General features: G+C 36.3%; 1 protein-coding gene across 1 annotated transcript in view; it reads right to left on the bottom strand.

Moving 5' to 3' along the window:
* LOC145665776 (uncharacterized) overlaps window positions 1-15,288 on the bottom strand; it is a 50,443-nt gene extending 35,155 nt beyond the window's left edge. The window contains exon 1 of the mRNA XM_081732900.1: window positions 15,193-15,288. The gene's annotated coding sequence lies outside the window, so the exon portion shown is untranslated. The remainder of the gene's footprint in view (window positions 1-15,192) is intronic.
* Window positions 15,289-17,531: the final 2,243 nt, after the last annotated feature.

The following is a 17,531-nucleotide window of genomic DNA, read 5'->3' as shown; positions in this document are numbered from 1 at the left end:
GCTTCAACCAAGATCAGTTCAAGAAGTTTAATTGTTGAAACTTTGCATTCAAAAATAAGAGAGCAGAAGTAAAAAAAAAAAAAAAAAATTAATAAAAAAAATGAAACATCAGACAATGAAAGCAAAATATAACCTTGTGGAATTCACCATGTCTGACAATTTTAGCATTCTCAGTTGACATTTTTATCGACAGCGACGAATTATATTTTAGAGTAAAAAATACATTCGGGAGATAGAAAGATGCAAGAGCGACGGAGGAACGCCTATATAAGTTCATTTTTGTCTTTATTGGATCTTTTTAATTGGTGTCCAACAATTCCCCAATATCCTGAATAGTATAAATAATAATTGAATTATATTTTGCTTCAAATTATGTGAAATTCTTTGTTTATCGTTAATAATTGTCAAAACTCCTTCGTCAGTTTGTTGTCCACGTCCTCGTCCCACTTGCCATTTGTCCGCCTCCTTAATTTTCCACCAATTAGCAGATCCTTTTTCTGCCAACATGGAACACCGTATTTAGTAGCCCAAAAATTGCCTGATGTGATTGAATTATTGTAACCATAGCTTAAAATAAAAAGAAGTAATTGCTTGTTCTTGAAGTAATGGGTATTCAAATGCACTTTCTCCCATTTTTATTCATAGAGATTTTGACTCAAAATCTGCAGAAACGGAATGAAGCAATTGATATTCCTGCAGATTTTGAGCCAAGGCTGTGAAACCTCTATAAATAAAAATGAGAGAAAATGCATTTGAATACCCATTACTTCAAGAACAAGCAATTACTTCTTTTTATTCTAAGCTATGGTTACAATAATTCAATCACATCAGGCAATTTTTGGGCTACTAAATACGGTGTTCCATGTTGGCAGAAAAAGGATCTGCTAATTGGTGGAACACAGACGTTTCGTCGCGGCGGGACCGCCGATTTCTGTCACTGATGGGCCACCCAACAGTAAAATTGGAAAAACGGAAACCGGGCCGCCCGCGAGCGTCGCCACTGACCCACCAATTTCTAGCGACGCGTCGCTGGTGGGCCATCCAACTGTAACATAACAAAAATATATAAGCGGGCCGCTGGCGATTATCGCGGCGGGACCACCGATTTCTGTCGCTGGTGGGCCACCCACCAGTAAAATTGGAAAAACGGCCACTGGGTCGTACGCGAGCGTCGCTTCCGGGCCACCACTTCTTAGCGACGTGTCGCAGGCAGCCCATCAGTGGCCCACCGGCGTTTACGGCATGGCCGGTATCCCATTCCGAAATCAAGAACACGCCCAAATCGCTAATTGAGGACCTGCCACATTATCCTCCCTGTAGGGATTGAATTCGCCCCCCGGGCACACCAACTATCCCTCTTGCATGCGTGTTCAAGTACTACGTAGTTTTACCCCCCGAATCCAAGGGTATGACATAGTTGCATTTTTCGGAGACAGAATGTGAGCTTTCAACGAGGAGATGAGAACTGATGGAACATAATGCACCCGTTATACCAATATGATTCTATATGCATTCTTTAAGAGTTGATACGTAGCTGAACGCCATGAATAGTTTGTAATTCCCAAGAAGTTCGCCTTCGATCGTGATGGTGTGAGCGTTTGTGATCACTGCGGCGTATCATTTTTTATTAGGTGTTCATGATGCAAGTTAATGATTTGTTTTGAACATTTCGTGAATGTCGACGATGTCCATTTTGTAAAGTGTAATACATACATCCCATAGTAGGTTGATCTCTGCACCTCTCGAACAGGTACTTTCTGTCGCTCTCCGCTGCACATGGTGAGTCATTAGCAGCTAATATTTTTCCTGTCATCATTGTTCACACTACACTTTCAAAAGAGCCTTACTAGAGATTGCACTTCCGACCTCGCACTCAAGGGGTTTCTTGTCAGATCCAATGCCACTGATTAGTCACTATTTAGATATCCGGTCGAAACCTTTATTCCCCAATAGGTTGTTCTCCAGCCTTAACGTGCAGTCCATAGATAGAAAGCATTACCAGCTGGAAATATGAGAATAATGTGTTTCCATGAACTTCCCAAGTTCTATCCCCCCCCCTGTCAGCACTACAGACACCATAATGCATGTGCCCAGAAACAACTCCTCTTCCTTTCTCAACACAGGTTTGGGACCGGCCATGGAGGGGTTGGAGTTAGGATTTAGATAACCTGGGCATTTGTAGGTCCAGACCGTCAGATTCTCGCGCAGTATCTAGTACGTGCATCGTCGATCCAATTTTCTTCTTTCGCCATTACACTTTGCTTCTGCAACGGTTTATGTTGGAATCAAGTGCGCGTATTTATGTTGGTCAACGCAATCCTTGCAGCACGTGCGCTACTCTGATGTGAATGATTCATGACAGTGGACGCCTGTAGGTCTATCTCTATGGTAAAGATGACGAATACATTGGTAATTACAAATGTCTGTAGGTCCTGAGGTTGAATATCTCATTTGCACTCTTACCTAACTTATGGAGATCTACAGACATTATCTTTCTTCTCCAACTAAAATTAACAAACAGGGGGCAAGTAAAGCACTGTAATCACATATCATATTCTATATCACCTCTAACTGCCATATTCATGGTAACTTTAAGTTGATTACTTATGATTGGGTATGATTTTTTTCAAAAAATTATATCAAATCCAGGGAATGCTGAAAAGTGATTAATCTTATTGTTTTTCTTTTATGTGTAAAGACTGAAGTTTAGTGTAAAACAAACGCATGTACACTAATAGAATTTTCGCTATAGAAATCAACACTTTTTTGCCAACGTGTAATCAGTTTCATAATCACATTATTATAAAAAAAATATTCATCTTGATAACGAAACCACACCCTGACTTCATGCTTCACTGTATTGTTAGACTCAAAATGAAGTCCTCTCAGGTGTTCCTTAACTTTCGGAGAATAATAGAAATCTGATGGAGCCAGATCTGAACTGTATGTAGAATGAGATATGACAGTGAAACCAACAACCTGAATCTTCTCAGTTGCCTTTGTACTAGTGTGAGGGAGAGCATTACCGTGTTAAATTAGTGAATTTCAGTTACCAACAAACTGGTAGATTTCATGCTTTCAGTTTTGTAAAAGTATTACAGGACTGATCAGAATTGCGTACCCATATTCACTATACCATAAAAGTCCCAAAAGACTGTCAGCATAACCTTCCTGCTGGTGACACAGTCTTAAAGTTTTTCGGTGCAAGCGATCCTTTGTGTCAATATTCATGGAGGCGCCAGAGTGGATATGGTATACATAAGTTTCATTATCTGTGATAATATCGTTCAAGAACTCATCACCTTGACGCTGAAGCAACTGTTTGCAAATATTCTGTTTCATGTCAGAAGTCAATTTACGCCGCACCCGCCATTCATAAACTATTTCGTAATCCAGATCTACGATTAATGACCGCATTAAATTCCTTGAGATACCACGTTTATAGCAAGTTCTGCTTACATAATGTACTGATTCTCTCTAATCAGTTCATCAACAATATTGAGATATTGTTCACCCGTTGTACTGTGTAACTTTTCACTTTGTTATTTGTCAACCGAGGCGAGGCTCGATCCCATGCAGTTTTCTGGACAAGCACGAACAGCACAATGTATTGGCGTACTGATATCTTCACAATTCTCCGCGACATCAACTACTATTCTTCGATGCTTGTAAAGAGGGACATACTTCCTGTTTTAAGAAATTCGATCACCACATGCTGCTTCGGCTCCCCCAGCTGTTGGACTCCAGTATGATCAATATGTCAAGACAGAAGTGCAATTAATATAATGCAACAGTACTTTCAATCAAATATTTGCTTACATTCTGAAAAACAAATGAGACATTATTTTTTTAGCATGGCCTCGTACTTTTCTCTACGTTCGGTACGCCGATTTTTATATGATACATAATTTGGAATCAGATTAGTGTTCGTAGTGAAAAGCTGCTTAAAATGGCATCACATGAACCCTTCTACTAAATTGTTGGGCCTGAATCTAAGCTGGTGGGCTTTAAGATGACTGCTATTGTGGTATTATACAGTAATAGATAGTTTTACCTCCATTACCTTTATTCAAGATATGATGCCACCCCTCTAGCCGTTCCAAACTTACAAGGTGCCTTTGCCTCATATTGTATACTGAAAATGCATTCAAAACTTGATGTTGCTTGGGGTATATTATTCAGTTAACCTTTTTCTCCTCAGAGAATACTTTGGTCTGATATGGGACCATTTTAGCGGACGAGACTCGGAAGAAAAAAAAATAAGGATCACTTTAACTATCTATCTATCGATATATATATATATATATATACTGATCACCAGTTGAATTAGAGACACTTACCTAATACCTGGTAGTACCACCTTTCGCTCTGATAACGGCGGCTACCTGCCGCGGCATTGTGGCATATCAATACATATCTACTGTAAAGTCTCCCACAGAGTTCGCAGATTGGTCGGAAGATTGTCCACAGCCCGGAGACGTCATTCCATGGCGTTCCAGACAACGACGCCGACTTTCCTAAATTTATGGGTGCGTATCAATGGCGGGACGTGTTAGCCTATATGTTTTCAGGCAAGTCTCAATATTTGATTGGTTTATTTTTAGTTAAAATCTTTTATGAACACTGTCATGAAGAGCTGTGCTGTGATAAAGTAAAACATGCCGGTACTATTAGGATAAGTTGGGGCTGCCCTACCTCAGTCGGTAACAGGACTGACTTAAACGCAAGAGAAACGGATCCAAACTAAAATTCTTGTGATGCGATGCACCCACAAGATTATTTTTGTTGGTGCCAGAGCCCCGGAGCACCTCTGTAGTCGGCGCGCATGGTTCCGGATGTGTTCGATGGGATTGAGGACCGGTGACTGTAATGGCCAGAAAATTATTACCTGATCAGAGGAGTGCTCATTAAACCAGTCTGCTGCCATCCTAGAGCAGTGGGCCGGCGCATTGACCTGCTGAAAGAAGAGGTCACCACCTGGATGTTGCAACCGAGCGAATGACATCACATGGTCATCTAGAAGCTTGTGGTAGCGTTCACCTATGAGGGACCGTGACCTACGTGTTAAGAGACCCATTTCAGTCCATATAAACGTGTCCCAGTTGAGAATACCACAACCACCGGCCTGCACAGTTCCCTGCTGACATGATTGATTCATTACCTCGTGCGGTTGGCGATGCACCCATATGAGGCCGATGGCTACTATACCACATGACGAGTAGGTGATTCTGAATTGTCTAGCTGCTAACACGGCGTACTTGTTCTGCATTGAACCTCTCGCGATTTGACACATTGTAGCCCGTCTGTCGGCTGCTACGATGCTAGCCAGTCGGTTCCTACCAATGTCGTCGACACGCCTCTCTCTGCAATAATTTGCCCGTGAGAGTGCGGTTTTACCGAAAGCCAGGTACTCGTGATACACCCTTGACAGAGTTGCCTGTGAAAATCCGAGTGCCGCAGCGATTTCCTAAATCGAGCAACCCAGTCGTCTGGTCCCCACGATTTGACCACGGTGAAATGTACACAGGTCCTTCGTCTTGCTCATCACACTCTGCACTGAAACTCATACCGAGTGAGGAAGCACAAGGCAACAGTACACGTGCGATGCATTTCATTCATTTGCACTAGCGGAGCATCCGCAGGGCGGTTTCTGCAACTGTCCTGATGTCTCTAATTAAACTGGTAATCAGTGTATATATAATAGCTAGAATATTGTACGAATCGAATATCAAAAGAGGAAAATCGTTTGACATACTCTGTGATACCACCAAATTCACAATGATATCAACCCTACTAAAATTGATTTTTTTCAAATGGGGCTAGACACATTCTATATTTCAAATCTATACGTTGCATCAATACTTACAATACAATATTTACTATTCAGTGATACAAACTAATAACACTTCAATATCACATTCTTTCAAATTTTGGAGCCTCCTATAACAGTAATAACGCAAGAGAGAAAGACGAAGCAATTCACGTCCAAAGTATCATAATGTCGATACTATGATCATAATGTGACGCATTTGGGGTAAATAGAAACAAAGTTACAAATGATTGAAGATTTGACTTTCTTTCAGTCTTCTTTTTAAAAGCTGCAATGCTTAAAATGACGTATATGGGTATTTTTTTTTTAGTGTGATTATTGCTTTCCTATGTTTATATAACAACATTACACCAAATGCTTTCTGATGTTTGTAATCACAACAAGCTTTCTTAATTACGTAATTTTCTGGCAGCAGTGAAATCGGTGCATTGGCCAACATGATTTCCAGACCTCATGCATCTGGAATTTTACCTGTGGGGGCAAACAAAAGGAAAGGAACATAGAAGTGTGATTCTAGATTTTAAAAAAAAGTTATGGTGTTCTAAATTTCTTTCCATCAATAAAACATAGAAATAAGCCTACATCCGAAACTAAATCTACATATAATTGAATGGAAAGTAGCAAGTATCTACCAATTGAATCAACTAGCACTTATGTCCATCCGTCTGTCTGTTTTATCATAACTCTCTTAAACTCAGTGGCTACGTGTAACATAGTCGCTAACACTCTCGCCTTCGGTGCAAGCGGTCCCAGGTACGATTCCCGGTGGTCGAAAAGTGTAAAATGCTTTTTCAGACCAGCCATCCTGAATGAGGTTTTCGTGAGTTTTCCTCATTCACACCAGGCAAATGCCGGGGTGGTACCTAACATATAGGTCCCAGGCCTCTTTCTTCCTTCTCTTTCCCCGGATAGTGTGCTCCTCGAGGGATGTCATCCCTCAAACGTGACGGGCTAACGTGGCCATAGATGCCGACAGCCCAGAAATCTAAATACTAATCCTAATCTTGTAAACTTATTCGATTTTAATGAAACTTGGTATATGCCTTCCTTAATCTTTAAAAATATCCTTATTGTTTGATGTTTCAAAAATCTATCAAAAATAATTGAATAAAGGGATTAAAATTCTCACCTTGCTGCACGTTTTAACACTCAGGCACACGCGTCTATTTCTTGCCATAACCACACGCGTCTATTTCTTGCCATAACCACACGCGGTACGGGAAATCCCTTACTCTGAAAATAACTGCCCATGGATTTCTACTTTAAAGGCATTTTATTTAGAACTTTTTACTACTATAACCTATGTATCTATTTGTTAGAAACATCAAGAAAGTTTCGTAATTGTTTTCGTGCGAGTGCCAAAAGAATCTTCTGCAAATATGTTGAAAAAACAAGGTAGCTAAAAATCAAGCTATTTTTTTTTTAAAAAAAAAAGCAAGCACACGCGGTGACGTGGATTGCCTGCATTTTAGAAAAAAAAATCTCATTGTAACCTCTAATACTGTTTTACCAAAAACTGTCTTTATTTTTACTTGAAACTACGTATGCAGAAATAGATTATACTAAATGAAAATACATATAAACATTGACTTTTAAGGAAACATTTCAATTCTAAGAACAATTACCAATTATTCATTTGACAATTCACAAAACTTAATGATGAAGGAATGTACCTCTTCCAAAATTTAAGATTGGTGCACAAATATACCTCTGTTTATGAAAGGTAATAAACCCTGTACTCATTCATTTAATCATATAAGATAATAAAGAAGGATCAAAGAAAAGAAAATATATCAATAACCTTCGAAATTTGAATATTTGGCCATTTTTATACCCATAAGAGATAACAAGATAGACACCAAAGCTTACAAGGTGGGGTGCTGACTGCCACAGCCAATTAATGGTGCTGATTGCCACGACTGGCTCTGATTGCCAATATCAAGGTGCTGACTGCCACGATGGCGTGCTGACTGCCACGAGCCTAAGAGAAAGTTGCTAGACGTAACATTACCGGACGCCAAGAAGCATGAAAGATACTAGATGATCCTTAGGATCGTGTTGTTCAGACCAACACCTAACAAAGGTAAACAAGTCTCTGTATGTACACTTATGTCCAAAATTATTGTCACATGATTATAAATATGTTGTTCTAGTAATATAATTTGATAACGAATTCGCCCGGTATTTCTTATAATGTTAGTATGTGTATAATCGGCTAAGACAAGCATGTGGTAAATTTCATGTCAAAAGAGCAGTAAATAAGAACAATAAAACGAAAATAAAATTTTCTTATCCGTTTAGTTACATTTTATTTTATTCATTATGATTTTCGTATTTATAATTCTTTTCCTATGAAATTTATCACAAATATAAATTTCTTGATTATACACATAATATAAGTATTAAAAGTACTCTACAAAATTATCAAATTATATTCTTACAAGAAGATAGTTATAGATATGCGACAATAATTTTGGTCATGAGTGTACTTTCAGTTTTGTCAGAGAGCGGTGCGTATAAAATTGGTACGATTTATGTATTCTCACTTGAACTCCCTATGTCAGCATGAACTGTGTACAGCTGTGCAAATTGTTTCGAGCAGCTCTTGAAAGTTCCATCAAAAAAGCACTGCTGGCTGTACCTCACAAGGGAAGTTCAGGAGAAAGCACTCGCCTGCAAAGAAACTAAGCATGCCATTTGAAGTCCCAATTCATGCTGATTATAACAAGCTAATAAAATTCCTGTAGGTTGAGAATGGTTCGAAATATTCAACTTGGAAGTTTATATGAGAAAATGAGGATATAGGCATTTATACGCGTTAAGTACGACGTAATTAGTAACGAATATTGACATACGAATTGAAAGCTATCGGAAGTAACAGAAAAAAGTGTTTCGCAATAGCTAACGGGTTTGTTAGATACAATTAGTCATTACATTGTTCACAGTAATCATAGGTTAGAGATGAAAATTGATCACTGTTGTTCTTCTGTTTTATGATGAAATGACGCAGGCAAAATACTTCCTTGCATTATGAACATTTTATATGTGCAATTGTGTTGCATCCGTCAAAAGAACAGTTCGCAGGACGAAAGCAAAAAGCAAATTCGACAAGTGATTCAAAAGTTACAGGCCTATAATTTGTTCGTAACCTGTCTTGCAGAACGCAAACTGAAACAATCCAATGTATCGCGGTGATCGGAAGTGATTCGTATGGACACGAACTTTATTTGATTGTTTCGTTGGTACATTATAACGTCCAGATGAAGAAGATTCATACTATGTACACATCTCCTGACATAATCTTTGATTGATCGGAATCATAACACATCAAATGGTTGCACAAATCGTGTGCAATTTTTTGGTATCTTCTCAACCATTTGGTCTTTGCCATCCGTCATGCAACTTGTAATAGACAAATTGTCTGTGAATGGACCCCAGTGATCAAGCAATAGCAAGTTCAAACCATCAGGCTTCGTCATGGGTGAGAATACTTAACGCATTGAAACGTGCATCCACTCATTTTCTCATATAAATTTCCAAGCTGAATATCTGTTCGAGGAGTTTTATTACCTGTTGTAATCAGCATGAATTGGTCTTTCAAATGACATGCTTATTTCTCTGCAGGCGAGTGCTTCTCCCAAACTTCCCTTGTCAGCTGGCTTCAGACACTCATATCCATTAAATAATACAATAAGACAATTAATATAAACAATGAAATGTGCAAATTGTACATAGTACAGAAAAGACAATCCCTTTATAAACATCCAAGTGTATGTCGTTCCACTTAGTGAGCAACTTTGTAACTTATAGGATGCCACATAGATTTGCTGTAATGATTACTAAATTAATCCCTACTAAATTAATTAATAATCATAAATTTAGTATGAGGGATTAATTCCTTTCTTTCCAAATACAGTTTCTCCCAGGTTCGTGGCAGTCAGCACGCCGTCGTGGCAGTCAACACCTTTATATTTGCAATCAACGACAGTCGTGGCAGTCAGCACCAATAATTGGCTGTGGCAGTCAGCACCCGTGGCAGTCAGCACCTATCCTTTGGCATATTATCACGAAGCTTTACCACAATATAGGTCTTAATTTATTTAATTTCGAACTTAGTCAAATTCGGTCCAAAAATTAGCTATTCACAACACTCTATTCTCCAATTCAACTCAGATTAGGTTATTTTCAAAGTAAGTCAAACTATTCTGAACGACTGGTTTGTTTAAATTTCACTACATGTTGGTACAAACATCCAACTGCTTATTAAAATTAACTGAGCTACCCAATCTTAGTTCAGATTTCTTTTTCAAATGAAGTTTAAACTGTTAACTCATTAAAGACACTTTGAACCAAATCCATTCGTTCGTTTAAATTTATTATTATTATTATTATTATTATTATTATTATTATTATTATTATTATTATTATTATTATTATTATTATTATTATTACATTTGTTGCACAACTTATGAACCAATGATTTGAAGCAATCTATGTCGGAAGAGTTTCCATTTACTGGTTCAGAAAATAAACAGATTTGTTTTATTTTAAATTTTCATTTTTCTCAGTGTAAAGATCCGTCGAATTGTATGTTTTTAATACTCATAATTCTTGTATTCATTGAATAAGACATATTTCACTGTAAGAAAGCGTAGTTATAAGGAATTAAGCAGAAAGTAAAAAGAAAAATGTAAACAAACTTGTATGTTATACGAAACTGAAAACAATTAAATATCAATTAATTTCGAAGCTCTAGTAGTAAAAATGACACTAAAATAACACTATTAAGTAAGAAGTTGTGTCAATTATTATATAAATTCTCCTGACACTGATGGACATGCTACTTATAAACATAATAAAACGATTAAGTTGAGTTTGAATTTAACGTCCCTTTCAGCAGCGAGGCTATATGAGACGAGACCTACTGATTAACGTGGAATCCGAACCACATGAGCTCCCACCGGGAAGCGAACCCGGATCTCCCACGCCAAAGACACGCACGCTAACCGTTTAGCCACAGAGGAGCTCAGTAAAATGATTGAGTTGTTCGTGAAAGAAATTATTTAAGTGTCAGATATTCATTGTTATTTAATATTGTGTGGTAATAGACCTTAAGTTAACGTTTATCTGGGAAGAATTGATAGTAACCACACCACAAAAGTTGAGAAATGCTTTAATGGCATACTACAAGTTAACATGAACTATTATGAGTGTAATCCTGTTTCCTGCAAATGGGTGTCATTTCAATTTTGGTGTTAGGTATGTTCTGTTTTGAGTCTACTTAAGCTTTTCAAATAAGTGTTGGCACAGTCTCCATCATGACGAGATATAATAAAATGTTGAAAAATATTCAACATAGCTGGTACCCTGGATTGAACTAGAACTTTTAGGCTGAAAAGCAAGCACACTAAAGCGAGCAGTACAATGATTGTGCTATTTAGACTTAGTATGTGAGCATTAATGGTGAAATAGGATTATTAGGTCTATTAAATTTACATATATGTACAATCTGAGGTGTGAAATAATTCACAAAGAAAGAAACATTAGGCCATGTATTGCGGTTTCTCACATTTTCTTTTTCACGAGTAATGTTAAGATCACGGGGAAAAAAAATAGTGACTTTCTGAACCTATTTTGTTACAAGTTCTTGTAAAATTGAGAAAGTACTTAAAATAACAAGCAGCAGGTGGTCGAAATAGCAAAAAATTTTCACCGAATTTCGATAGTCAAACGCAATTTTTTGCTGTTTTATCAGGCAGATATCGAGATAATATCTTATTGAAGGTCAGGATTATTACTTTTTATTCTTAAATATACCTAACATGTTAGTAAGTACCTGTAGCCTCTATGCTGGTAGTGATTTCTTTCAAAAATATTGTACGGGTAGCGTGGAACAGAACAAAATATCAGAATGCTGAATTTGAACATTATTTGGTGAAGGAGTGTTCTTCATAAGAGTGAAATGTAATTTATCTTTGCTACTGGGGACATTTTTATTCATATTCGACCGGAGAGAACCAAGTGAACGAGAAAGTATGTCTGGAAGTAACATTTTATGTTGGTTGCCAGGGACGTACGCAGGGGGTGGGTCTTGGGGGTCCGGACCCCCCCCCGAAATTTCGACTTTTGTGTAAATTTAGCCTAATTTTAGGGACAATTTTAGGAATTTTAATATAAAATACCCTCATATTGAGTTTGGACAGCTCCCGAAATAAATTCCTGCGTACTCTACTGTTGGTTGCCCTAACCTTCTTTCCCTTCTCTTGCTTTCTCTCTCTTTTCTAAATAGCATGACATTTTTAGTTTAGCGGGAATTGGTCACATGCTATTAAAAGTCATGTTATACTTCTTTTTTTCATATCAGAATATGAGCAACTCTAAAGGTGTGACTTCATTTTTATAACCATCTTGACCTCTCTCTCTGTGTGTATGTGTGTGGGGGGGGGGGGCTAATTGTCAAATATTAAATTTAATGTTAAATTCGTAGTCGAAAGACATCATGTTCGATTGGATTGGGTTTGAATTTAGCGACCTCTCAGACAGCGAGGCTATATGAGAAGTGAGATTTAAACTGCGTGAGCTTCTGCCGAGAATCGAACAGTATGTCCTGCGCCGAGAAGCTTACGCTGATCATATAGCCACGGAGAAGCTCTCATCATTTGGGAATTCTAATTAGAAAGTATTGGATTTAAATACCTTTTCCTCTATGTACTGAAAATTAATTATGAATTTTAATTAGGAAATAATATCTCGTTTTGTACAATAGAAAATATTAATTTAGCCGAAATCATGTATTGTATAGAAAGACTGAAACTAGATTGGAATGAAGATTTCTGGTGAGTCTACCAGCAAACCTCAGCAACGATCCGCGAGGACAACTCAAGAACAGGTTTTCTCTTCTGAAAACAATAAGACCAGGCCAGGGAGAAGGCCGTGGAAAGGGCAAGAGACCACCTGCTGCTCGAAAACCCTTTCATCTGAGCCGTTTTTACGCGCCGTATTTACGCTCGAAGTTAAAAGCAGCCAGACTTTTCAAGCGTATAAAAATTCGGTACGTAAACGTACGCCAGGTCCCATACACTAACGTATTGACAGCTGCTAACAAGACTAACGCATGAAATTTTATGGCTACGGCGGAAAAATACGTCAGTGTATGGTAGGTATAAGTCTACAAAACGTAACCCAATAGGTCTACCATTAAAATTAAAATGTTTGGAGAATGTGATATACTTCTCAGTGCTTTCAGCAATTACAGATACATTGCCAGGTGTGCAACCTAGTTCTTTCACGAATAAATGTGCATCATAGGCAGATAAATTATGGAAGAATACAGGGATAAAATTACTCTGACATTTAATTTGCAAATTACAATTATTGCACACCGTGGCAATATATGTTCCAATTAAATGGTCATGATGTTTAACCTTTCTATTGTTACTCACATATTTACTATCGCAAACAGAGCATTCAGTGGATAGATTATACTCCTGTAACTGAGAACTATTTAATGGTATTATTGGTTTTTGTTAATCTAATATATTTATTATTTTTCTTAATTCATTCTCCATAGCAGACATAAACTTAATCGATACATTTTCTCCACTATAAATAACTAAATCTGATTTTATATATTTGTTACTCCAACACACAATATAACTAAAACTGCATGGTATATGTTCCTGAATTTGTTTTGTATTAGATCCGATTTGTTTATTTATAGGTTTTAATGAACTTTCGAAATCTGCAACTATTATGACATCATTCTGTAATAATTTTAGTTTTCGAAATTTTAAAACATCTTGTTTCGGCATGTTAATTTTGGCTGGAGTGTGTTCTTTACATAATTTCTCATATTCATCTAATTTTGATTTTTTATAAAAAGATACTAAACATCGTCTACAAATAAATGCTTGATGAGTACCTAATTGATGTCTAACTAAACCATTTAAATTTGTAATTACACAATAATGAGAGTTTAAATATAATAAATCAATATGTTTACCTACAGCTGTGTTTTCGCTTATACGTAACGGAAAAATTGTTTCATTATCATAATTAATGCCATATATATTAATAGAAATTTGTTCCTTAGTAAATACGGAATTATACATATGTTCAAATTTGCTTATGTGTGCTACTTCAACGGGGAATTTTATATTCGTTTTTTCAAATAACGGTAATAAAGTATTAATATATTGTATGTAATTATTTACACGATGTGGATGTTCTTTTACTGGATGTAATGCAGCTAGAATGGAATACACAAACATATATTATCGTTATTTTCAATATTTAAAACACATTTTGTGGATAGAATCCATTGAGGCAATTTTATATAAGTTTTTTCTTTATGACTTTTCAATAAGGCATTGAGATTTTTTATAAGACAATAATGACTATTGCAATTTTCTTCACAATATAATAAATCAATATGTTTACCTACAGCTGTTTTCGCTTATACGTAACGGAAAAATTGTTTCATTATCATAATCAATGCCATATATATTAGTAGAAATTTGTTCCTTAGTAAATACGGAATTATACATATGTTCAAATTTGCTTATATGTGCTACTTCAACGGGGAATTTTATATTCGTTTTTTCAAATAACGGTAATAAAGTATTAATATATTGTATGTAATTATTTACACGATGTGGATGTTCTTTTATTGGATGCAATGCAGCTAGAATGCAATACATAAAACATCTATTATCGTTATTTTGAATATTTAAAACACATTTTGTGGATAAAATCCATTGAGGCAATTTTATATAAGATGATGCTGACAGTGGATCATATTTACTGATTTTATTTTCTAAGAGATGGTTAGGTTGAGACCATAAAGACCACCCTGATTTCTTAATTGCTTTGTTTTCTTGTTCAACTAAATTTTATTAAATAGTTTTTCAATTATAGCATTCACATCTGTACTCGGTAAAATAATTTCGTTGCCACTATTTACAAAGAATCTACATGTTTCTAAATCTACTGGTTTTACAAAAGTTGTAGCCAAAGAAAAATTTACTTTAAAAGATGTATTATGTTGTTCCTGTTTTAATATATCTAAACAGTCTTTTCTTTTATTATTTAAAAAGCATCCACTATCCTCATTTAAAACACTATCACATTTTAAAAATATTTTTTTAAAATTATTATTAAATAGAGGAGCAGTTGGTAAATTGATAGTATTTGGTTTAACCTTTTTCGTTGTCATTTTTTAAAATAACGCAACGTTACTATAATAGTTCATAAGTGAGTTTTTTATAATGATGTTATTGTTATTTTTTAAATAACGCAACGTTACTATAATAGTTCACAAGTGAGTTTTTATAATATGATATTATTGTTATAAAATGTCTTACCTATAGACAACTAAAAAACAAAACCACACTAATATAGACAAACACACAAAAAAATCAGAACTTCAATGATAAGATGTTTACACTGTAAACACCAACAGGGAACTGATTAAAAAAGAACTTCTCGATTAGTCTTTTATACCTTTGTAATTGCATTGCGCAATAGGGATGATGTCACCGAGTCACGGTCAGGTTTGAATGACAAGACAGATCGCGAGCGATCAACATATACCTTTGTGATTGCATTGCGTAATATTGCGCAATAGAGATGATATCGAGTCACGGTCGGGGTTTCCCCCTTTTTAAAATCTTATCGTTGAATGACAAGTTATCCCGCGAGCGATCAATACATACTATTAAATCAATATGTCTGTTAAAGAAAAAAAACTAGCACAATGTTTTTAAAATCCGGATGAATGACGTAATGAGAATTATCCACATATGGCGGAAGTTATTATGTAACTGATAATAAAACACGAAAGTTTGCATTCCTTTGCAATCTTTAAATATTGTCTCCTTGTAAAAGAAAATAATCTCTGCTATGTTCAAATAAAGGTTAGAACAAGTTCACTCCTTAAAAGAATCTTTGCTATAGGGGGTTGGAACGAGTACACCCCTGCTATGTTAGTAGTCTTTGCTATTTCTGTTATGTTTAAATAGGGTGGAAAAAAATGAATACACCCCCTGTGCTATGTTACATAGGTATTCATTGTCCGCTATGTTTAAAATATGCTCATAAAAGAGAACGAGTTCACCTCTTAAAATGGACTATGCTTAAATAGGGGTGGAAAAATAGGCCAACTGCTATGTTACATTGGAACGAGTACACCCCTGCTATATTGATAGTCTTTGCTATTTCTGTTATGTTAAAATAGGGGTGGAACGAATACAGTTGTGTGTTCACACCCCCTTTGCTATGTTACATAGGTATTTATTGTCTGGGGTTGAAACGAATACACCTCTGCTATGTCTTCGTAGTCTTATGCTATGTTAAAATAGTGGTTGGAAAATAAGTCATACTCTTTTATTAGTTCTGGTTAAAATAGGGGTTGAATACACCCCTGCTATGTTTCGTAGTCTTATGTATTCTCTGCTAAGTTCGAATAGGGGTTGGAAACGATGCTATGTTCGTTATGTTAAAATAGGGGATGGAAAATGTGCTCATAAAAGAGAACGAGTTCACCCCTAAAATGAACTATGTTTAATCTTCGCTATGTTTCGTAGTCTCTGTTATGTTCAAATAAGGGTGGAAAAAATGAGCCATACTCTGCTATGTTCAAATAGGGGTGGAACGAGTCTTATGTTAAAATAGGGGTTGGAAAATAAGCCATACTCTTGTATCAGATCTGCTATGTTACATAGTCTTATGCTAAGGGGTTGAAAACGAATACACTTCTGATATGTGTTCGTAGTCGTATGCTATGTTAAAATAAGGGTTAAAAAGGGAACGGATTCACCCCTAAAAAGTGCTCATAAAAGGGAACGAGTCTTATGTATTATCTGCTCTGCTGTGTGTTCGTAATTTCTGTTAAGGGGTTGGAAAATATGCTCATAAAAGGGAACGAGTTCACCCATAAAAAGTGCTCATAAAAGAGAACGAATACACCCCCTAAAAAGTGCTTATAAAAGGGAACAAATACACCCCTAAAATGGAGGTCGTAAAAGACCGTGGGTTGACGGTTCACGATGCTCGATTTCCCAGGGGCTCCTGAGTTGGCCAAGTATGGCCTCATATGGCCCAGATCGATCCATTTTCTACTACTACTACTACTACTACCAATAATAATAATAATACTAATAACAGAAGTCAAACAGTGTCCACATAATAATTGATTTAGCAAGTCTATTGGCGTTAATCATTGGTCGTCGAAGCCAAATAGAATTCTACTTGCAGTAGACAGTAGCGAAGAGGCGGGTAATTATGGTGCACTGCACTTCCCTCGCAACCCTCTGTGCATGTGCTCCTCAACACCTTGTCACAATATAAATCTAGATAAAGTTCAACAATCCGATTATTTTATTCCCTTTAATGAAATTCTTACTGTTCAAATATTCAAATTATTACGGGCGAAAATTCATAACGAATTTATTTCATTGTAAACGCATATTGTAAAACTCATCATTTTCTGTAACTATTTCAAACAACAAGAAAAGATCGTGAATTTATAGTAATTAAAGTCTTTCTTCACAACATATGTAAAATGAAAATTCATTAAAATTTATACTAAAACGAAATAAAGGTATGCATAAAATAAGTTTTTCATTATTATTTTCTATTCTGTTAAAAATTTCCCCCATCGGGGAGGGGTAGTAAACCCGCGACTAGGGCAGGCACGGAAAGA

Source organism: Thermobia domestica, chromosome 12 (genome assembly GCF_964235325.1).
Source record: "Thermobia domestica chromosome 12, izTheDome1.hap1.1, whole genome shotgun sequence".
Classification (NCBI taxonomy): Eukaryota; Metazoa; Arthropoda; class Insecta; order Zygentoma; family Lepismatidae; genus Thermobia; species Thermobia domestica.
The sequence above is the reverse complement of the archived record's forward strand: the minus strand, read 5'-3'. Positions and strand labels throughout refer to the sequence as shown.